This window comes from Artemia franciscana, chromosome 5 (genome assembly GCF_032884065.1).
Source record: "Artemia franciscana chromosome 5, ASM3288406v1, whole genome shotgun sequence".
Classification (NCBI taxonomy): Eukaryota; Metazoa; Arthropoda; class Branchiopoda; order Anostraca; family Artemiidae; genus Artemia; species Artemia franciscana.
In genome coordinates, this window is record NC_088867.1 from 39051295 (window position 1) to 39076033 (window position 24739).

General features: G+C 36.1%; 1 protein-coding gene across 2 annotated transcripts in view; it reads right to left on the reverse strand.

Annotated features, from left to right (window-relative positions):
• Window positions 1-24739, reverse strand: part of LOC136027384 (uncharacterized) — a 131431-nt gene that overhangs the window by 71195 nt on the left and 35497 nt on the right. For both annotated transcript variants that reach the window (XM_065704572.1, XM_065704573.1), the window contains exon 2: window positions 21436-21534. The gene's annotated coding sequence lies outside the window, so the exon portion shown is untranslated. The remainder of the gene's footprint in view (window positions 1-21435; window positions 21535-24739) is intronic.

Sequence of the window (24739 nt, forward strand, 5' to 3'; positions counted from 1 at the left end):
TACACAGGGCGAGCCGATCGTCCTGTTAGGGCGAAAAAGAAACACCAATCACCAATATTTTTTTTTTTACTCACATTTCATATTTTTCAAACTAGGTGAATGAAATGAATTTATTCAGCCCATTTATTTTTTACTTACTTAGTAAACAAACTGCAATAAATGAACTATTCAAAATCCTCCTATTAGAAATCTCGTAGAATATTTATACACTTCATGCCAATCCAAGAACAGATAAGCATAGAAAAAATGTAGAGTATGTAGAGGGAGTTTGTAATATAGAAAGGGAATGGGTAAGGTGAATGAAATTTTAACAAATCAATCCACAGCGAAAATTGAAATATACGAGGCTTTTCCTGGTATTCAGCTTAGCTCCTTTCACATTCCTCCTCCTCAGACACTAGCCCTACAGCTTTCCAAATTAGTAAAAAGAAAAAAAAATCTCAATGGTAGTTAACCTTATTCCATAATAAAAAAAAAAACATTGCTGAAGTCAATCAGTCTGAAGCCATATAGCGATACTAGCGAAATAATACGAATTTCAAGCGAATGCTATCGAGGATTTAATCAAGAAGCTTCATAAACCCAGTAAATCTCTGTATTGACCAAGTGGAGGGGCACAGTGAACACTGTGAACACTATGAACAGTGTTCACAGTGAACAGAACTATGTCGAGAGTCAAACCTTTTAGAAGAGCTTTTCAAGTGCTTCAGGTTGATCTATAACTCTTTTACGACCCTACAACAAGATTGCAAGCACATTCAATCTTGCCTTTACGCAGTAAATGTAAATAAATAAAATAAAACAAACAGGAAAAGTTCGATAGAACTAGATGAAGTCCCTTTGACCATGAGGTAAGAACAGCAGAGATTCAAGTAAATATGGCATCCTAGAAGACCCAAACAGTCAAAATTAACATTAGATTCACCTTTAAAAATGAAATATGGATAATTTCTCATTTATATCGTTCTAGGTGTAAGAAACTCGTGGTTATTTGATGCATTGAAGCATACAAACCGTGCACCAACCCCTTAATAAATAGACAAGAGTTCCAAATATTATTTGTTGGGATTCCTATTCCTCGGTGTTTATGGGTAGTGTTTTTTTACACTTTCTGTTTTTAAAGCAACATTATTGTTGCTGTTTTTCTTTTCTTTTTTCTTGTGTGTGTGCATGAAAAGAGATACAATTTCGGAATTCCTTTTCCAGAAGCCAATTTGAAATTAAAACTTCATTTTACCATGGATACTTTTACTAATTTTGTTTACGAGGTTGTCACCTAAAGCATTCAGAAGGAGATACAGAAACGTGGTCCGAATTTGCTACCTTGAGATTACACCTGTGTAGCAGCAGTCAATCAAACAGTTCGTGGTAACGAACTGTAAGGTGTGATGCCGCTCAATAGTAACCGATACTCTAAAAAAAGAATTTTGATACCAATAGATGTATCAAAAGAATCTGATTAATATGCTGATTCCAAATATATAAGGTTTATTAGGTTTAACGTTGCCCATATGAGCCTGAGAAAATTTTCCCAATTTTTGAAAAAGGGAGAAACACACCTTAAAAGTAAAAGAATCTCAATCAATCAATCAGTTTATTAAGAGAAAATCACGAATGAAATCACACCGTCAAATTCAGCATATCAGGTAATCCTACTGTACAGGTTTCAAGCTCCTTTGCGTAAAAACGCGGATTTTTAATATTTTTTTTGCTAGAAGAAAGATCACGGATGTGTGTTGTTTTTTTTTCCTAGGGGTGATTGCATTGACCCTATGACCCTAGAATATCGTAAGAAAGCTCATTGAAACGGAAATTTAAAATGTTGGTGCTCTTTTGAAGTAGCCAAAAAAATGGAGGGCAACCAGGCCCCTTCCACACCTCTTTTTCCCAAAATCGTCCGATCAAAATTTTGAGATAGCCATTTTGCTCAGTATAGTTCAAAGGCCCAATAACTATGCCTTTCGAGATAACATGACCCGTACCAGCCTCTTGGAAAAGGCAACTAAGTTATAAGATTTGCCCATTGTTTACGCATAGTATATTTGTTATTGGGAAGTATGAATACATTTTTCGGGTAAGGGGGAGTGCATTTTCTCCTGAGGAGATTTTTCACGGAGAGACTTTTCCATGAGGAGGGAAGTTTCCGGGGTGAAATGTTCAGGTGAAATTTTACAGTGGGAGAATTTGCCAGAATTCCTATACGAAATTCTTTTTATCTGTCTCACTTCCTCTTTATCGACTCAATTTTACGCGTGGAGATGTTGAAAGTAATTGTCCAGGGAAAACTTTCGCTGGGATTGAATTGTCTAAAGGATCATTCCACGGGGAAGGGGGATTTTTCCGTGGAGGTGGAGCCAGATTTCCTTGCAGCTCCGAAACACCTCGATCTTTACGCTAAAGTTTGAATTTTGTCTCAATTCTTTAAGAACGCCTCCTGAAACACAAGGGTCGTTTAATTGGAACAAAAAGAAGCTTTTTAAAAATCAGAAAAGCACTTTAACGTGAAGAGTGAGGTGTTGAGGAAGGGATATCTCCCCTCATATGCATAATAATTTCTGTCCGTTTTTGAGTTATAATGTTTTTCCTTACTATCAGTTGAAAAAACGTGTTTCTTTTTTTTTTTTTATTTGAGTACAAAGTGCGAAAAAAAAAACATTTAAAAAAAGAAGAAATATCTATAGGAAGATTGGAGCATAGGCTGAGACTAGATTTTCGTCACTCATGTTTATTAAATGAAAAAAAAAAATTCAAATAAAAGTAAGGAGCAGCATTAAAACTTAAAACAAACTGAAATTATTACGTATATGAAGGGGGGGGGTCACCCCTTCTCAATACCTCGCTCTTTATGCTAAAGTTCAAATTTTGTTCCAATTATTAAAAACGGCTCCTGGATCAAAACGTCTGTTTAATCAGAATAAAAAGCTTTTTAAAGATACTGCTTTTTTGGTGAGGTTTGGCGAGGGGGCGACCCCCCCCCCCTTATGTACGTAATAATTTCTGTTCGCTTTAAATTTTGACGTTGCTCCTTACTTTCAGTTGAAGAAACTTGTTTTTTATTTAATTTCTGATCGTTTCTTAAAATAATACTGGGAAATCCAGCCCCTCTTCCCCTCCTCCCCCTCTCCCTTCTCCGACTCCATAGAAAATTTTTTCCCCCATTAGAAATTCCTACATGGAAAGGTTCTCCTATGCAACTCACCCTCCTTCATTAGAAAGATCCCCCTACAAATGTCTATATACTTCCCAATAGCCGATGCTAATTGTAAACAATGGCCAAAGTTAATAGCTTGCAACCCTTCCCCCGAGGACGGTGGGGGGTTAAGTCATCCTCAAAGACATAGTTATTAATTTTTTTGACTATTGTAAAAAAAATAGCTACCCTAAATTTTGATCGGGTGAATTCGGGGGAAAACAAGCGTTGGAGCGGGCTGGCTGCCCTCCAATGATCTTGGTCACTTAAAAAGAGCACTAGAACTTTTGGTTTCCAATCAAATGAGCCCTCTCTCGATCTTCTAAGATCACTGGTTCGATATGATTACCCCTGAAAAAAAACGAAAAAAAAAAAACAGAAAAAAAAAAACCAGATAAATACGCATTCGTTATCTTTCTTCTGGCAAAAAATGCAAAATTCCACATTTTTGTACATAGGAGCTTTAAACCTCTACGATAGGGTTCTCTGGTATGCTGGATCTGAAGGAGTGATTTTCATTAAGATTAATTGATATTTTGGGGGTGTTTCCCCGCTTTTTCAAAACTTTCCAAATTTCCTCAGGCTCGTAACTTTTGATAGGTACCATGAAATTTAATGAATTTTACATACTTTGAATAAGTATCAAAATTTGACTCTTTTGATACATATTTTTATTGTCAAGACTCTGTTTCTCATAGTTTCGGTTACTATTGAGCCGCATCGCTCCTTACTTACTGTTCGTTACCACGAACTATTTGATTAGAACCAGAGCGGGAAAATCAAATTTTAATACACATATGAAAGGGATAAATCATAACACAGAGATTAGCTTGCATTCCATATTTCTATTCTGAGACTTAGTGCTTAAAAATTAAGTTGTTCGTAACTTTCATTAAAAGGCTCATGGAGACACAGTAAAAGTCTTCAAAAATCACTAAATGAATAAGCTATAAATCTTCACAAGAAATCGCGATGAACGTTAAATAAATCTTATCATGCAACCTGCAAAATGAAAAATTTCAAGGAGAAATAATCAAAAAGAAGAAAAAAAACCTGTGATGCATTATATCATGTAGGTTCAATAAACCCTCAAATCTGAGCGAAAGTGCCCTACTTTTGAAGCAGTGAAGCATGGTTATTTTGGCTTTAACAACAATCTTTATATTCATTGTTTTAGCAACAGTGAATGTACTAAGGACTTGGCAACTTCGTAGAAACTTTTGTACAGCATGCAGACAAATCTATTAGGATGCATGAATGCTTCGACGGGGAATTTGCAGTCAAGGGATTGAAACTTCAGCACGCTTCATTTTGAAGAACATTTCGTCCCATTTTGAGAATGACTTTGATTTTTATGGTTAGATTAAACAAAAAAAAAAGTTTTTTTAAATGAAAGTAAGGAGCGACATTAAAACTTAAAACGAACAGAAATTACTCCGTATATGAAAGGGGCTTTTCGTCCTCAACGCCTCGCTCTTTACGCTAAAGTTTGACTCTTTCTCTTAACTCGACTTCTTAAAAATTTAAAAAACTAGCGTAAAGAGCGAGGCGTTTGTTCCTTCCCCCTTCTGGGGGAAGGAACTTCCCCCAGAAGTTCCTCCATTGAAATATCCTCCCACATAACCCCCCATCAACTCTCCCCCAAACCAAAAAATTCCCAAACACAGGTCAAAGTTTGAAACTTGCAACCCCTCCCAAGGAGACTGTGGGGTAGTAAGTCGAGACATAGTTATCAGATTTTTCGACTATGGTGAATAAAATGGCTATCTCAGAATTTTGATCCGGTGACTTTGGGGAAAAACGAGCGTGGGAGGGGGCCTAGGTGCCCTCCAATTTTTTTGGTCACTTAAAAAGGGCACTAGAACTTTTAATTTCCGTTAGAATGAGCCCTTCCGCAACATTCTAGGACCACTGAGTCGATACGATCACCCCTGGGGAAAAGAAAAAAAAAAACAAACAAAAAAACAAAAAAAAACAAATAAACACGCATCCGTGATTTGTCTTCTGGCAAAAAATGCGAATTCCACATTTTTATCGATAAGGGCTTGAAACTTCTTCAATAAGGTTCTCTGACACGCTGAATCTGATGGTGAGATTTTCGTTAAGATCGTATGACTTTTAGGGGGTATTTCCCCTATTTTCTAAAATGAGGCAAATTTTCTCAGGCTCGTAACTTTTGACGGGTAAGACTAATCTTCATGAAATTTATATATTTAAATCAGTATTAAAATGCGATTCTTTTGATGTAACTATTGGCATCAAAATTCAATTTTTTAGAGTTTCGGTTACTATTGAGCCGGGTCGCTCCTTACTACAGTTCGTTACCACGAACTGTTTGATATATATAAGCAGGTATTTATCTCAAAAAGGTAAACATTTTATAATACACAAGATATATTTACAAAACTGACCCAAATTATCTGACTGGTGATATTTCCCTATATTTGTAGAATCCCAAGTTTTAAAAGAAAAATTTCTTCAAAGTAAAGAGCCATATCAAAACCTATGACGAGCGGAAATACATTCAATAGTTTCTTAGAATGCAATGCTCTTCTATTTACAATTGTCATGAAAATATAACAAAAACATGCAACATCTTTTAAGAAAGCAGTGAAAAAAAACTTTTTTAATACGAAAGTGATAATAAAGGTTCGTGTCCGAAGGCCTTTATGAATGATTAAATAAAAAAAAACTAATTTTTTTAGCTGAAAGTAAGGAGCGACATTAAAACTTAAAACGAACAGAAATTATTCCGTATATGAAATGGGTTGTCCGCTCCGCAATCCCTCGCTCTTTACGCTAAAGCTTTTAATTGTTTTAAAAAGTAGAATTGTGGTAAAGAGTCAAACTTTAGCGTAATTCTCATTACGTGTACTCATTGTTTTCTTATAGTATTGCTAGAAAATCCTACGCCCTTTCCATTGAATTTTTCTTCCCCCATGACAGATTCCTCCAAGAAAAGATCCTACAACATAGCCCTCTCCCCTTAGCCCCACCCCCAAACAAAATGGAATACCCCTGAAAACATCTGTACACTTCCCAATAACCATTACTATATGTAAACACTGGTTAAAGTTTGTAACTTGCAGCCCCTCCCCTAGGGATTGTGGGGGAGTACGTCATCCCCAAAGACATAGTTATTATGGTTTTCGACCATGCTGAACAAAATGGCTATCTCAAAATTTTGATCCATTGACTTTGGAAAAAAATAGCGTGGGAGGGGGCCTAGATGCCCTCCAATTTTTTGGTCACTCAAAGAGGACATTAAAACTTTTCATTTCCGTTAGAATGAGCCCTCTTGCGACATTCTAGGACCACTTGATCGATACGATGACCCCTGGGAAAAAGAAAAAAGAAAAAAAAACAAAAAAAAAACAAACAAATAAACACGCACCCGTGATTTGTCTTCTGGCAAAAAATACAAAATTCCACATTTTTGTAGATAGGAGCTTGAAACTTCTACAGTTGGGTTTTCTGATACGCTGAATCTGATGGTGTCATTTTCGTTAAGATTCTACGACTTTTAGGGGGCGTTTCCCCCTATTTTCTTAAATAAGGCAAATTTTCTCAGGCTCGTAACTTTTGATGGGTAAGACTAAACTTGATGAAACTTATATATTTAAAATCAGCATTAAAATGCAATTCTTTTGATGTAGCTATTGATATCAAAATTCAATTTTTTAGAGTTTTGATTACTATTGAGCCGGGTCGCTCCTTACTACAGTTCGTTACCACGAACTGTTTGAAAAAGAAAAAGAAACCTAAACGAAACATGTAAAGAAAAACAAAACAGACACTATACAAAAAAAAGAAAGAAAAATTCGCATTTAAACAAAACGCAATGTGGTAAAGCACCTTACTTTACAACATTGGTTGCCTAACTACATTAGAATTGAATAAATGGAAGTTTTCTTTCGTTTTTTTTTTTTTTTTAACAGAACCTGTTGTGTTTTTCCTTATGTGATTTGTTCAAGCAAGTTTTTTTTTTCGTTCATAAAGGTTTTCATATGTGGAGCCAAAATATCATAGCTTTCATTATTATTTTTGTATTAACAGGTTTCTGTTTAACTTTCCGGTGTCTTGTTAAAATTAAATAAAAAAAACTAGTTTTTTAACTGAAAGTAAGGAGCAACATAAAAACTTAAAACGAACAGAAATTACTCCGTGTATGAAAGGGGCTGTTCCCTTCTCAACACCCCGCTCTTTACGCTAAAGTTTGACTCTTTCTCTCAATTCTACTTTATTAAACAGTGAAAAATACCGTTTAATATTTTTTTCCAGTCACTTTGACTATTATGGTCAGTTTATTTCATTTTTATTATGTTCGAATTATTCATTAGATCGAAGTCCAATTTTCAGTCTCCCATCCTTTCTTTCTTCATCATCACCTAAAAATTTCAAACATAAGCTGTTCTCAAGATACTGCAGATACGCAATTTTGATGATCTGTATACACACACTGTCTTTTCATTTACCTCTGTCTCCTCACCTAAGTTGAAATTTAAGGTCTACTTAACTACAGCCTAAGACTGCCTGGAAACTAAAACTTATTCAACAACTGTTGATCAACATTCTCCTCCCCCTGAACGTTCTCATAAAGTTCCATTTTAGCACCATTAGCCGTTCCTAAGATATTGCAGATACGCTATTTTGACGATCTGGAAGACTACAGTGTCTCTCGATTTGGTTCAATATTCCCCTCAACATTCTGTAAAAGTTTCAACTCAATACCCTTAACCGTTCCTGAGATATTGCAGACATGCCTGGATTCACAGAGTGTCTTTTGAAATAGCTCAACGTCCTTCTCAAGATTCCATGGCAGTTACACCTTAATACCCTAAGCCGTTTTGGAAATAGTGCACATACGCCCTTTTGACAACTTGATGCACAGAATAGTGTCATTTGATTTAGTTCAACATCTACCGCAACATTCCCTGATATTCTCAAATTAATACCTTTAGCTTTTCCTGCTTTACTGCAGATACACTATTTTGACAAACTGGATGCACAGGATGCCTTTTAATTTAATTCATTATCCCCCTCAACATTCCCTTAGAGCTTCAACTTAATGCCGCTGACCGTACTGACAAATTGCATATACGCAATTTTGACAATCTCGATGCAGGCAACATATTATAACTTAGCCCAATAACCCCCCCCCAACGTTCCCTGAAAACTAGAAGTTAATACCCTTAGCCGTTCTTGAAATGTTGCAGATACGCCCTTTCAAAAACCAGGATACACACAGTGTCTTTAGAATTAATTGAACATTCCTCTCAGTATTTCCTGAAAGTTTATAGTAAATAAAGTTTATACTTACATACTTACGGAAATAAAAAAGCGAAACTGAAAATTAAAACGAACAAAAATTACTGCTTCGCCGATGAGGCCTACGCAAGATATATCTACAAAACTAACTTTAATAAACAGAATCATGATGTTTTCCCCTGTCTGTAGACTCCTAAAACCTAGCACTTTACTGAAAACTGAACTTATTTGATTCTTAGAGAAATTGCATACTGAATGTTTTTGATATAGTTGTCAGGTTATTGAGAGACATACAAATTGATCTTTGTTTGTTTAGGCTAGTCATGGAATTTTCTGATCCCAAGAGAACGCTCTGTTTTTTGGGATCTGTTTTGTGTTTTCAGTATAGCGTTAGTTTTTAGACTTTTACAGATATTGGAAAATATCCCGAGTCAGTTTATTTGAGCTATTTTTTTTAAATACATATTGTGGAGTCACCGAAGTAATATTTTTTGTCCGTCATAAGTTTTAACTTCGCTCTTTATTCCGTAAAAAAAAATTAATGTTAAAAATCGTGAAAGATAAATTAATCCCGTAGAACTGAGCAATGGCAGGACTCATAAAATTTTTGCTTGTTATGGTTAGTAGGGGGTCCTGACTGTTGTCTCCTTAGACACTAGCCCGCAACTTTGTTTTACTGTTATGGCTCTCAAGGTCTTTTAGTACCCTTCTATCTATTCCCTTCAGTTGTAAGCACTTCACAAAAAAGTCACGATTACATTTAATTGGGATTCTTATCTCAAATTTATTTTAAAATTTGCGCAATACCGCAAACGAAAATGCAAAGTAACAAAAAACATTTCTATCAATCCCCTAAGATGTCTTTTAAATCCCTAGTGTTAGTGTGAAAGTTTACTATGCATACTACAACACATTTTGATGGTTACTGTTTGGAACTACATATAAATCTCACCCAGGGAACTGTAATGAATAAAAGAAAAAGTCTTAGGCTTTTCGTAGCTGGAACCTAGTAAAGAGCTATACAGTTTTTTGAAGCTATCGCTCTTTACTAGGAGTGGCACCGGAAAATAAGGGTACACATCAGTGACACAGAGACTAAAATATAACTCTTTTGGGTTTTCAAAAACCACCAGTTAGTCATTTTTGGTCATGGTGACTCCAATGGTGCATTTTTCAGTTCGATCCACCGCCATATTCGGGGGTCAACACGAAAATGGCACCAAATTTGCAGCTTTTGAGAAAAATACCAGTTTTCCTCAATGGATGTAAAGACGAAGTTATAAGAAGAACGTACATATAAGTATTAGCTTTTAAATGAAACCTTAAACAAACCTCTACAATGTTCCAGCGTCCCACTAGCGCCAATAACAAAAGGAAATGGATCATCGTCATGAACCCGAAGATCGGCACCACCATCTAACGGCAATTCTTTCACAGTTGAATTTTTTTTAAACGAGTTTTTTGCTAGTTCGCTCCTTACTTGGTTGCAGTTATTGTCGCAGCCATGTTAGTGATTGGCTCCCAAATTAAGCAGCTTCATGGGTCTTTTAGACGAGTCAAATGTTCCAAAGGTTACCATAGTCATGTGTCACAACTGTGGCCGCTAAACCCTTTTAACTCTTCAAATAGGAACGTTTTGTCAATCCTTTTCGGTTGTAATATCAACAACTGCGCAAAATATGTGTAGTAAGCAACCTTTATTCATCTTTGCCTAGATGATAGGAATGAGAATTTTCTCATTGATTAGTTCAAAGAATTTCTAGTTCACAGTACTTGAAGAAGATAAAACGGGAATCAACTGAGGGTGGCAGCCTAAAGGTAATGTGACAAGTGGCTGATTTTTGACGGTTTAGGAAGCACCTACGGTGACCGTAAGAGCAAGGAGTTCGTCTAAGCACTAACGATTAACGCCCCGGTTTAAGGAAGAATTGAATAGATCATCAGAACACTTAAAGAAACAATTAAAACACTTGCATGATGTTATGTCGTTTTTTATTTTGCAACACAACAAATTGGCATTCAATAGAGGCCAAGACAGCCAATTTCATACATAATATAAATGTAGATTAGTTGGTCTTTCTATGCCTCGTTTTCCAATAAGTTCGGCAGAGTTAGGCTACATTGAAATGTGCTTTGTCTGGACTTGATCAATAAATCCAAGGCACCTTTTGATTTACATTTTTTTTAATGACAACTCAAAGGACCACACCAGAGAAACTGCGAAGGAATTGGGAATTTTTTGCTGTGTTGCGGGTACAGTACCTTGTTTTTACTATTTTCTTTTGTGTTGCCAATTTTGGTTTGTTGCGAAAATGGTATAGTCTTTGCAATTCTTATAAAATGTCGTTTTCAGGCTGGATTGGTGAATATGACAGGGAATTTTGAAAACCATAAAAGGAATACATCTTTAGAAAAGAGCTGTAGTGAATTCAGCAATTAAGTTATAACCTTCCATCCCCTTAGACAAAATCCTGGGTTCGTCCCTGTCAGTGAATAGACCAATTTACCAACTACATTTTAACCGACTAAGTAGGCTATAACAACCTGATTATTTCTAAAATTGGCATCAAGAGCATTTTTTTTTTCCAAAAAGATCAGTCGAATGTTAAGGTATCGAACCGGACATGTGATGCCACAACTTGCATAGTGAACTCATGTCAATAACTTCAAAGATAAGGCTGTCATACTGAATCCCAAACTGATGACAAGAGCTATGGGCCCTCCCTTGTCCCGCCATAAATTCTGGGCTCCTTTGATCCCTGTGACAATGTTTCAGTGCTAAGTTGTATTTCTCTGATTTCTATTTTTTAGACTTCAGCTTCCGTTTGATGGACCTAACTGCTCATATATTTCGTACAATTTAGAAAAAAATCATCTAGTCTATAAATATGTTCAAGGCTAATTTCCAAAAAAATAAATTATAGAGTGAATGTCTTTGGATTTTGGACAGTTGATCTGTTCAAAAGACCAAGTACAATAACCCAGTTCTCCATAAACATAAGCACCTTCAATAACTCTTCCACAAAAGGTCTGTCCGATAGTGAGGTGACTAAACCGACTTATAATGCCAAAAACTTTCATAGAAAATCCACGTCAATGACTTCAAAGAGAAAGTTGCCGTACTCAAGCCAAAAAACAATGAAAAAATGCCAACAGGTTTTTGACATAATTGCAAAAGCTGAAAAAAGTATAACCTAGAGTCACTCACCTAAACCGCAACAATTAAAACAAGTGTAATTTCACACTATTGATGTCGACCTTGGTTACGTTCGATCGAAGGGGTTGCACACTAGTTTTCTTATCGACGTTAATGGTTTTTTACATACAAATATAGCTCAGAATTACACAAGACATGTATACGTGTGATTGAGAGTGTGTAGTCCCTTGGCTCAATCTCGTGCAATAATTCAAAACGGCGTCATAGACCACGCCATTCAATCCAACACAACTGCTGCTATTGGACATGCTTACAATGGTATTTGATACCATTGCGATTTTATTTATAATTTCTAGCTTCTTGATGTAACTTTTTAAAACGCGCAAGAAAAAAAAAATGACTTTGAAAATGATCATTAACAAATTAACACCAACCGCTAACAAGGTCTGGAAATTCCACAAGAGAAAATGGCATAAAATTAACTTTAAACTAATAAGTGAAGCAGTTCGAAATCACTGAAAAACATACAAGTAAGAAATAAATTAAGTTCCTTCAAAAACTTAAAGGCCTTTGGATCGCTGCCTGCACACTGAAGTTCAGCGCTGGTTTTTTAAAGCTACAAACTTCACATGCTGGCCATTTGTTCTCAAAGCTTTATTGAACATGAACTGTTCAAAAGAACTGAAGCTGAACATATTACTTGATACTCATATATCTGGAGACAAAAAGCATTATCCCATTTATTTAATCAAGAAGTCAAGTGCAATTCCATGCATTGGTTGACTTCAGACAAAAGAAGAGGGATATACAGAAAAATCCGAATAACCCACAGCCCTTGACTTTCAGCTTAAATTCATTTCAAGAAATCTGTCAAGAAAAGCCATGAAAATCAAATTATAACTGTCCTAAATAAAGCCACATGAAGTACCATACAAACTTCATTAATGATTTTAATTTCTACCAAAGTTAGGAAATGAGGACTTTGAGACCCTCAGATAACGGACCTGGACCTAATATCACTTGATCAAGCAATTACATGCAATTACATGGATCTACAGTTTGACTTCAGATAAAAAGAAGAGGGCTATACAGAGAAATTACAATATCCCATAGCTCTCAACCTAAGAAGAAAGGCTCGTTTCTCAGCCAGAGAGGTCACACATTCATACTAGTTCTTTGGTCAAAATTTGTAGTAGGTCCTGGTCACTACTCTTTCAGCATTTTCGTATTTTTAGCAAAACACCATGTTCACTCTATGGCCGAGACACACTAGAGTGATACTTCTGCATCCACAAAAAAAAAGTACGACAACAGTGTATTGGAGAATTTGGTGAATCGGGCTATGTTCAACTGCCAAATTTATTTTTTATGTTTAACCAATCAGGGTGAAGATTTAAGGCATAATCTTTTAAAATTAGAAAAAAAGGAGGCACACGACAACAACAGTCTTCTTATCTCTATGATGAATCAGACAAAAATATGAACATAGTATGGGGCATACTGGCACATTGGTATATTTTCCTGTTTTCAGTATGTTGTTTAATTTCATCATTTAATTGAGAGGAAATAAAAAAACGAGATATATTCTTCCAGCAGCACTTTTGATGACGATTAAAGCTTGCTTAGACACTTCACATAGTAAAATCATTTGTTAGTAATAATTGTTTCCTGGACATTTAATGCACCCCCGACATATCTAGAATTCTCACTAGTTGGTTACCAAGACCATAAGAATATCCCTAAGGGTAACGCGGGTCATGAGTTTCATTTTACCATAAATAGGAAGGGCTCTCAGAAAATTGTAAATGCATTAAGAAAAAAAAATTAGAAAAGAATAACATCCGAAGAAGGAATGGGCGTTATAATACCCAATAAATTTTATATGAGAAATTCCAGGCAAGCGATTGCTATTTAGAACAAGAAAAAGCTAATATAAGTTTAAAACATGTCAAATTTTTCACATGGAATTTTCAAACAGTTCGTGAAAAATAAACTCTAAAAAATAGAATTTTGATACGAATAGTTACATAAAAAAATCGTATTTTAATGCTGATTTTAAATATATAACTTTCATCAAGATTAGTCTTACCTATCAAAAATTACGAGCCTAAGAAAATTTGCCTCATTTTTGAAAATAGGGGAAAACACCCCCTAAACGTCATACAATCTTAACGAAAATCACAGCATCAGGTTTAGCGTATCAGAGAACCGTATTGTAGAAGTTTCAAGCTCCTATCTACAAAAATGTGGAATTTCACATTTTTTGCCAGAAGACAAATCACGGATGCGTGTTTACTTGTTTTTTTTTTTTTTTTTTTTTTTTTTTTTCCAGGGGTGATTGTATCGACCCAGTGGTCCTAGAATGTCACGAGAGGGCTCATTCTAACAGAAATGAAAAGTTCTAGAGCCCTTTTTAAGTGACCAAAAAATTGGAGGGCACCTAGTCCCCCTCCCATGCTCATTTTTCCCAAAAGTCACCGGATCAAAATTCTGAGATAGCCAGTTTATTCATCACAGTCGAAAAACCTAATAACTATGTCTTTGGGGACGATTTACTCCCCCACAGTCCCCGTGGGAGGGGTTGCAAGTTACAAACTTAAATGACCTGTGTTTACATATAGTAATGGTAACTGGGAAGTGTACGGGTGTTTTCAGGGGGATTTATTTTTGGTTTGGGAGGGAGAGTTGAGATGGGGTGGGATTACGTGGGAGGATCTTTCCATGGAAAAACTTCTCATGGGGGAAGAGACTTTCAATGAAGGGGGCGAAGGATTTTTTAGCATTGTTTAAAAAAATTAAAAAATAAATATGAAAGTTTTTTTCTACTGAAAGTGAAGAGCAGCATTAAAACTTAAAGCGAGCAGAAATTATTGCGCATATGAGGGATTTACCTCCTCGTAATACCCCGCTCTTTACGCTAAAGTATTTTTATTAATTTCAACTATTTATTTTACGGCCTTTGTGATTCAAGGGTCATTCTTAAGGAATTGGGACAGAATTTAAGCTTTAGTGTAAAGAGCGAGGTATCAACGAGGGGTGAACTCCCTAATATACGCAATAAAAACATACGAATATAGAAGTTCGTTACGTAAGTTAATTCGTAAATTACGTCTATTTTTCACTAATGAAAATGTTCGTAAAAAATTAAGAGTTCTAGTTGCCTTTTTAAGCAATCAAAAAATTGGAGGGCAACTAGGCTTCCTCCCTCTATCGTTTTTTTTCAAAATCTTCCGATTAAAACTATGAATAAGCCATTTAGCTAAAAAAAAAATTAATGTGCAAATTTCGTTTTAATTATTTATGTGCGGAGAGCCAAGATCAAAACATGCATTAATTAAAAAACATCCAGAAATTAAATAAAATAAAACAAGTTTTTTTTTAAATGAAAGTAAGGAGCGACATTAAAACATAAAACGAACAGAAATTACTCTGTATATGAAAGGGGCTTTTCCTCCTCAACGCCCCGCTCTTTACGCTAAAGTTTTTTACTGTTTTAAGAAGTAGAGTTAAGAGAAAGAGTCAAACTTTAGCGTAAAGAGCGGGGTGTTGAGGAGGAAAAGCCCCTTTCATATACGGAGTAATTTCTGTTCGTTTTATGTTTTAAATCGCTCCTTACTTTCATTTAAAAAACTTGTTTTTTTTTATTTAATCATATTAAAAGTACAGAGATTTATCTCCGAGATGCGGTCCAAATGTGTTTTTGTTTCTTTCCGTTTCTTTATTTTTGTTTTGTTTTGTTTTTTTTTTAAATAAACGTTCTGACCGATGGTAAATTTCATCAAACGTAAACGACCAAGCGATGTTACTATCTGGATTTTGATGCGTTCGTCAGATTGAAACCGAAGTTCGTCATATTTTTGCCAAAAATATTTTAAAAAAATTCTTTGTAAACGTATCTAGGAATCAATTCCAATTATAGGTTTTCACTAAAATATTGGTATAACAAAATATTTTCATGTGTGGAAAAAAAAAATAGCTTCTAACGGGAAGAAACCACTGTCCCCAATTGCTTAGGATGTGCAATGATGTTTGCACACTGATGTTAATTTGGTCACACTATAGTAGATTAACATGCGTGGACATGGATAACAAGACTATGGGAAGCTTATAAGATTGGACACTGGCACTGGTATTGAAAAAATTCATCAACGCCATCTAACATTTGACAACTTTGACCAATCTGCTTTACATTTTTCTTTTCGAGTACTTTACAATGCAAGACAGGGCAATGGAAGCAGAATTCTCTCCCCAATAGGCCTACGTTCTTAAAATCAACTATTCTGCTAAACCTACCAGTATTTTCCCGAACTGACCTAAGCCCGCTTTAAGCAAACTAGATTTTGATTTTAAATATTTCTTGAAAATAAAAATGCTGATTAATTGTCACTTACAGAGAAATTGCAGATCTAATCATTTCGAAATGCAGACTAATCAAATATCCATTTTTCTTTAGAATTTTCCCTTTTTAATGCAGTCCCCAGACGATACGCTAAAGCTGGCTCTAACAGTTTTAATCCCTATCTTCCCATGTTAAATCGCCGAAGATCTAAGTCTTATAGGTTTCCCATTCTCTTTGGGCATGGAGTCAAAAGGACAGATTACCAAATACGATTAGTAAGAAAATTAATATATAGTAAGATAATTAAAATATGCTCCCTTGAATATGATAAGCAAAAACTTAAAATTTAACTAGTAAATTATCAACAACTCGGATATCATCTTCGAAAAAGATGGTAAGAAACGAAGCGCACACACTATTTCCTAAGAAGGTTATAGACGGAACATACATACTGCTGACCAATGGAGGTGACCAAGACGATCATGGGATCTGCTGCCCAAAAAGAGGACGGGGACGAATCGTACCTACTGTTTAATCAAAGGGGTTAGAGAAATAAAGTTCGCAGAAATGTGAAAAAAGGCTGGCCATGGAGTACGTATGTTGATCAAAGAGGGTTATAGGCTCTTCAGACCAAAGGAAGTCAGATATGGAGTATACGCACACCAAAGGGGTAGAAAACGGACGGTACCAACCGTTGACAGGGACTGAAGATGGAGCGCACTGTTGATCACAGGGTGTTGGAGATTGACCGCTAAAGGGATGAAGACTTTTGCTCTTCCACCATACAGAAAATTCTTGAATGACTTTGACTTCAGAAAAGTGTTACATATCCACCTTTATATTAAAAAGTATGTACGAACAATCTGCTTTATATAGACTTGGGGCTCTAACCCAATAAGTTATAAGTATCATATACTCCCCGGAGACACACTTACTTACCACTCAAAGATTTTGATTTAAACTGCTTCCTTGCAATTTTTACCCGAAGGTATGTGGGCCTCCAGAGCTGTCGAAGACAAATGGCACATGAACAGACGAACAAATTTTATGTAATTTGATTGGGCCCTTACAGGTTAGAGCTTTTTATTTCAACAATACCAAGGTCAACAAAACCAAATAAAAGATTAGACACTAGCCTGTCCTCGGATTACCACCCCATACTCACTTTACCATTATAGGATTAATGAGAGTAACAACAGAGTGAACTTCAATTGGAGATGCATCTAGGTTATGCGAGGTTAGCCTAGTGTTGCACAGCAGACTAGGAAAGATGTACAATTCCGAATAATGGCTGACAACTGCAACAATATAGTAGATGAAGTTCACAGAAGACGAGTTGATCAACAAGAAGCAAACAAATGATCTAGACATTTTTATTATTAGTATTATTATTCCATTACAGATGTCCTTGACTTTATTATTGAAGGACCCCATAACTGGCAAAGCTCCTAGTCAATTTTCTTCTTCATTTGAAGCGTCTCAATAGAAACGGATGTATGTTGGAGATGCACTTGGGTAGTGCGAGGCTAGTGCAGCATCGCATTTACCCATGTTAACCACTAAAGAAGCCAAATGTACTCACTTTAATGCTTTGCATTAGTAGAACGGGAGAGACATAAGTGCAGTTCCGAATGATGGCTGACAGCTGCAACAGGCTGGGAAAAGTTTGGCAGAAATAGTTCACAGACGACTGGTTGAACATCAAGGACCATCATAAAACGATCTAGAGAACCTTTGTTTTGCATTCAACGAAGGGTGTCTTATACTCTGTTGTTGGAGTCTTCCAAACCAGGCAGAGTACCCAGTCAATTTTTTCTCCTTTGAAGCTTAAGTCTAATTCCACTGCACAGAAGAATTTGTAATTTGGCTGATGATATTGACATTACGAGATGAACACTTCCCTAACAAAAAGACATATAGAGACGCACTTAACTTCTGTTTAGAGCTTTCATTTCTTTCAGTCTCTATTGACTCCCTATTGTGAAATAGAACACGTCACATCGTACGCTGTCGTTGCTCTGGAAACTATAAATTTGGTCGCTATGATTTATAAAATCCCAATCATCAGTTTTACTATTGTTTATCCTCCACTCCAATAGCCTCAAATACGCTCGGATGAAATTCCCTTTCTTCCTCTTTTGAACAATAGGCAAGAAGACTTTTGTTTTTATTTTTCTTGTAAAAATATACGAAAATATTTCTGCAATAGCATTTAATAAAATGCCGCTTTCTCTATAACATAATATTTACAGTTTTTAAAGTCCTTTTCCTCTAAGTCTTGAAATAGTTTTGGAAAAAAAATAACGGTTCTAGATTTAATAATTACGCAGCCTAGTCTCAATATACAGAAAAACCAACAAGCAAATTTTATGGCTCGATTTTGTAACGAGTCAGGACTTGGCTCATTTTTTCACCAAGTTCGAAATCACCTCATATTTCAACGAGCCATTCCCCAGCTTTGGAATTATCTCGTCAGTACACCTAGTATGGACTTAACTCATTAACAACTAGTGTGGACTTAACTCAAATAATAGTACAAGTGAAACTATCGCTCCGTACTAGGTCAGCAATCCTCCATTTGTAACGGAAACAATGTAAAGAACGGGTCAAGTGCAAAGTACAGCACCCTACACTAGGAGTTGCTTGGGTTAAGTACCCTTGTAGGCAAGTTTTACGTATCTCTCGATCATCCTGAGTGAAAAGACTATCTCAAAATTTAGATTCAACCGTCCTGTGGTGGCGCAGTTGATTTGACCTTAGCTTGGTAATACGGGACCCAGAGATCGAATCACGCTGCAGGAATGCACTGCGGGGCCGACGCAGGGACCTTAGTAGTCAAGAAGCGTAGTTAATTCTTAAATAAAATGAATTTAGATCCAACGTCAATGGGGGGGGGGGGTACAGGGCTGTTCGAGGAAAAAAGCATGAGATGTAAACTAGTTGCTTTCCAGTCACTTTTGGCCCTTAAAAAGGGAACTTGAACTTGCAATTTTCAATTGGAAGCGCTCCGTCCAATGTTTCTATGAACATGTTTTTATACAAAGTGGCCAGTGCACAAGATAGAATGAGGAGGGTGTTAGGATTTTTTTTTGTTGGTAAAGAGTTACAGTTTTCAAACCTGTGCATTACGCAATAGCATTATCAGATTAAATTTCCGAATTCCAGAGAGCTTCCGAAAATTTTCATACAACTTCCCATCTTTTTCAATCTTAATGAATCGCTCCATCCCCAAAAATAAATACCAGCGTATATGCATGACACCGCCAATCCAATGTTAGGATTAGATATCATTAAAAAGTGCTTCCACTACATTAAAAAGTAAACGATAAAGATTCTCCTGAGCCATTGCTGGCGCATAGGGCGTCGAATGAACGTTTCAGTTTCTGAGTCTTTTTTGAGGGACAAGTAGTAAGACTGTCGACCAATCTTGCTGCGGCTGGGATCAATCCCTGGGCCCCATATTGCCGAGCAGAGCATCAATCCGCTGCACTCCAACAGGGTTTCTACTGCATTGTAAACACTATAATACTCATTCTGAAAGAACAATAACTGAATAAAGAAATCGTTGTCTATTTGATGATCTTCCAAATAAAAAGTTCAGTGTGAGAATGAGTACAAGCCTACTACTCCTGAGGGACTTGCAAAGAAGAATTACAATATTTGTGTTAGGCTACCGAGTACATAGAGCAATTAGGTTTGTGATTCTTGTGCAATTTTCAGTGTTATTTTTCTGGTCTCCTAAGATTTTAATTCATCAACCAAAGGCGACATTTTTGGTATTGCTCCGTGTCTGAGATTCAGCTCTATCCATCTGCCGAAATACATATTGAGATCAGGTTTATATGATTTTCTAGGTGGAAAACACGTTGAAAATTGGTTGGAATATTTGAAAAAGGACATTTTTCTATTTTTTAAGCAGGTTTTGATTCTGCTCCAAATAAGTCGGTGTATATTACTTCAGGCTCAGTGAACAGATAGATTCAAGATTAATGAATTCAATGATACAACTATCTTTTCCCTTTTGATGTAATTTACAGCTGCAGGCTTGTCGCAAAATCACCTGTTTTAGAGGAAACGTATACCTTAAATGATTATTATTGTGAAGCATGCGCTGTCGAGATTAGACTTTTTTCTAGTGTATAGCATTTTATTTTACGTTTATGCTGTAAGGACCTTGGTGACCTATTTAAAATATTAGCAGCAGAATTTTAGAATGCGCTATGAGACATATTCTGATTAAACCTACATTTAAAGGCCGACCCGACAAACCAACTGAGTATTACCCATACCCTATATCCATATTCTATTGTTATACCTATTTGGATGCTAATATATTTAAAAGTTTCACTGTTTCAAAACTAAGCTTCCACACTAACATAAACATTTGGGAAGTGGAATTATTAATATCATAATACGCATCCCATATACCTTACGAAGAAACCTCCTTCATGCAGATGACTGGCGATTATCAGCAGTAGATAAACCCTAAATACATTTTTAGCTTGCTCTCCTGTAGCATCTCTTAACTTACTGTAGCCGATTTCGTAAAAGCTTATTTTTAGGTTCTATGACCGAAATTCAAATTGTTTGATTGATCTCAGTGGCATGCAATAATTTTTTTCTTTGTTGATGTATTTTTAGTCAAAGGATTAGAGGTTCCACTACGGGTTGTGCAGGTTATCGTTTTGAATACCCATGTTCGGGTCTTTCAGAGATCGCTTTAACCATGCTATTCTGGTGTGTTCTGAATTTGAAGAACCCATGTCCAACATGGTCGGAATCTGTATATGAAAACACTCCAAAGTTTCATTAGGCTGAGCACGGACCAGCCTTAAAACGATCTTTGTCGAACCTACTTAAAATGTGCTTTAAATCCGGTGCATGAAAATAGGGCCATGAATTAATAGCTAGGTTTAAAGGTGACGAGTGGATCTAGTTTTACAAGCACTTCAGTTAGGTGTATGCCAATTACACATTCAGAAACTAGATTTAAAGCATCTTGTTGACTAGCTGGTCATTATCTTGGACTTTAATACAAGCAATGGACGACTTGTTGGTCCAAGTCGATCGAGCTGTTGCATTTACGGGCTAAATCGGAATTTCGATAGATGGCACTTCAAGATTTTCATCTTTTTTCACAAAGCGTATATCACGCTTTGTGAAAAAGCGTATAGCATTCGCTGCAACCTAGTAAAGAACGAAGTTCAGCCAATAGCAACTGAAAATTTGAAAACTTTTTTTGAAAAAAACTGTCAAGTGAGAAAAAACTGCCATTTAATATATTATATTAGGAATAATAATGAATTGAAAATAATGCATCACTCGCAAACTCCATATTTTACCGACTAGCCTGAGAAGGCAACCCTTCCCTAACTTTTAGCCAATAGCAGTGGGAGGGGATTAAGGAACAGTCCGCCCAAAGAACGCAAACTATAATAAAGTCTTCTTTTCAAAATAAATTTTAAAAGCTCTTATACTTACCCCATTTCCTTTTTTTCTTGCGATCTATCAGCAATGAAGACATCTAGAATATGCGGAATGCTTTTTACCTTGCTATTCAACTTTGTTATGTCAACAAACCTATAAGTGAAAATAATCTTACGCTAGTAATATAGTTTCATGAGTATATTTTTAACAATACATTGGAGCTAAAGCACCACACAATTAATAGAGTTTTCACTTCATCACCAAGAAATAAAAAGTTCATGGAAATAAAAAGAAATAAATCCTCGTCCATTGCAAGCGATATCCTAGAAAATAGAAGTTTCACTGCATGCAACAAAATAGAATCGTTGCATGCAACAAAATGAGCTCGACTTTAATACAGATTTCAGATTTGAACAGTGGTTAAATTTAAAACCGTCCGATTAAATTCATCAGCAAAAGCTGTGTCGTTGATGAAAATCGCACCATCCAATTCAAAAAATCCCAGAACCCTGGAAAGGTGTTCAACTCTCTACCTACAAAATTACAAATGTTGTATTACTCCTAAGAATCATTAAATATACAATATTATTTTGTGCCAAAAAACATCAAGTTTTACATTTAATATCTTGCTATTCAACTTTTTTGTCAGCAAACCTACAAGTGGAAGTATTCTTTTATGCACTACTAATATAGTTGTTTTTTTTATCGTTAGAATGATGCGTGTAGGTTATGCAATCAATGGTTTTCATCATAAGTAATTTACCAACTTTCTTCGGCAAAATTGAAGAAAACTTAGGCTAAGGTAACAGAGGAATTTCGTCAGAAGTCACTTCCGACACTCAATCAAACTTGCGTTATCTATTAGTAGTATTGTGTTAACACACAACATGTGCGTAGACTTATAGACAAACGTACTTCAGCAATTGAGAAATCAGAACCAAGTGGGCAGTTGAGCACCCACTTTTCGCCACCTAGTGCAAAAACGAGCACCTAGTGTGCCGCACAGTCATGCCCCCTTGGCACTCAGCACCCGGTATACGTGATTGCTGAAAATGGGCGCACCCTCGATCAGAACAACTTAAATTCTAGCTGCAGCAGTAGCTGCAACCTAGTAGAGGACGAAACAAGACCCATAATAACTAAAAGTTAGAAAACGCGTTTAAAGAAAAAAAACATTTCTAGCTGATCCAGGAATGGCAACAACTGTCAAAATTAGAAGTTTCACCGAAAATTTGTTTTCACGGAGTTTCGCCGAAAAATCGTTTTCATATTTATGACCTATCACTGCAAAGTCTTAGATATTAACGGTAAATCGGTTTGCGTGCTTTGTTTTTTCAAGCTCTCATGCCCTGAAAAGACCATGTGACCAGTCTTTCGATGAAATTAGATGTTTTCCAAAATAAAGTTGATTCAGTCATTATGATGATAAACTGAATATGTCTTTAGAATTGAACAGTCTTCAGTATAAAAACAGATTTATCTATGTTGACTTTCGAAATAGATAAAACTGCCAGACTAGCTAGAATCTGTATAAGCAAGATATGGGTCATCTAGTTATGCTTAGGAGCAACGCAACTGCTTTTATTGTTTCTTCGTTTAGCGACAACGGTCTGTAGGTGAGTAGAGGTAAGAGATCGAAATTCAAAACATTTTTCTGGTACACCATGATATTTTTATCTGCATGTCAACCAGAAGGGGACGTTGGACCCAACCAAATTTGGTTTGGAGTAAGAGTTGGTGTCCATGTTGTGGTTTGTGTTATCTGGACAGAATCCGACTTTTGTGGTGGGAAGGGAGTCCCGAAATTATTGTCATCAAGACATCTAATAGAAGGTGTGTTAGGATCTCAATCAAACTTGGCAGAAAATAAGAGTAAGAATCCGTGCCTAATTGAATTGAATTTATTTATGGCCCGTTGTAAATACAATGACAGAGTAGTCTATAATATAAAAAGAGAAAGACTAAAAATGAAAAATAAAAAATACGGCCTTGGCTGAGGGGGGGAGGGGGCAGTTTCATCATGTAGACGTATACCAGACTACCTTGCCATATATCCTGCCTCTGTAGGTAATGGAGTGGGACCAAAATCTTTTAATTATGACACCTATCAGAATTAGTTGTCAAATTTCAGTAAAATTTGGTGGAAAGTGAAATGTGATCTCCCTGTTACGAGTTTTTATGATTAGACAACATTTCAATCTTTTTTATCACCACACCACCTAGCAGAATTGGTTCCTCAATTTCAAAGAAACTCAATATGAGGTAATGGCAAATATCTAAGTTTTGTTTTTTGAGATTCCGATACCACTCTCATCTCTGTGGCAAGAGAGGAGAGTGAGAAGTACTTGAATCAGAAGTAGCAGGTACTGTTCTAGTTATGGCTTTGCAATGTACAATACTGATTTGTCCTCTCCAGTGGAGCATTTAATGGAGGTATGTAGAATATTGTCTTATGCTCTTCTTCAAGAAATTGGATGTCGGACCAATACCAAGCTTGATGGAAAGTAAGAACAAGGTTCATAATTGAGCCATTTTATTACCTTTACCTCATTTAACCTCTTTAGGAGGGAATAGAGTAAAGATACTAAAATCTCTTTTTAATAATGTAATTGCTAGTGGAGTTGCAACAATTACAGTTATGGTTTTACATGTCCGTACTCGATCGTGCTTCTCTGGGGAATGGCTATACTTTTGTAATCCACATTTATCAGAATGACTTATTGGATCTCAAGTAAATTCAATGCCGTTGGTAGCTAGAGCTTTGATCCATCTGTCACAATTGCTGTATCACTTCATGGGGCAATGGAACCGGACGTCTAGCTAACCATTATCTTAAAATTACTTATAAGTATAGTTAAATATTCTACTATGTGTACTGTTCTTTCTTCTAGACAAAATATTTTAATGAAAAACCAAAGGAGGGGCAATGATGACTTACTGAACCCTGTTAGGCTTAAAAAATCTCTACCCAAATCACGACGCAGGCACAATATAAGGAACACCGTTCATTGCTTCAGGTAAAAACTTTTGACACCATTCTGCTACACTAAAATCTTTTGACAGGCGAGCTACCCAACCTGTCATAGTTTATCCATTAACACCTGCTCACAGGTAATAGGATCAATTTTCCTCAAAATTGGTCAAAAATTTGACATTCTGAAAAATGGGCTAATCTAGACCAAAAAAGCATTTTTGAGGTAATTTCAAAGAGACTGCCCTTTCCCTAAAATACTCACGTCTTAAATATTGTCCTTGAATACTTTCAGATTATGGGGGAAGGGAGTGGTAAATGCTGTTTTGACCGTAACAAATAGAAATTAAAACTACGAAAATAGCAACAAACATTTAATATGTTCTG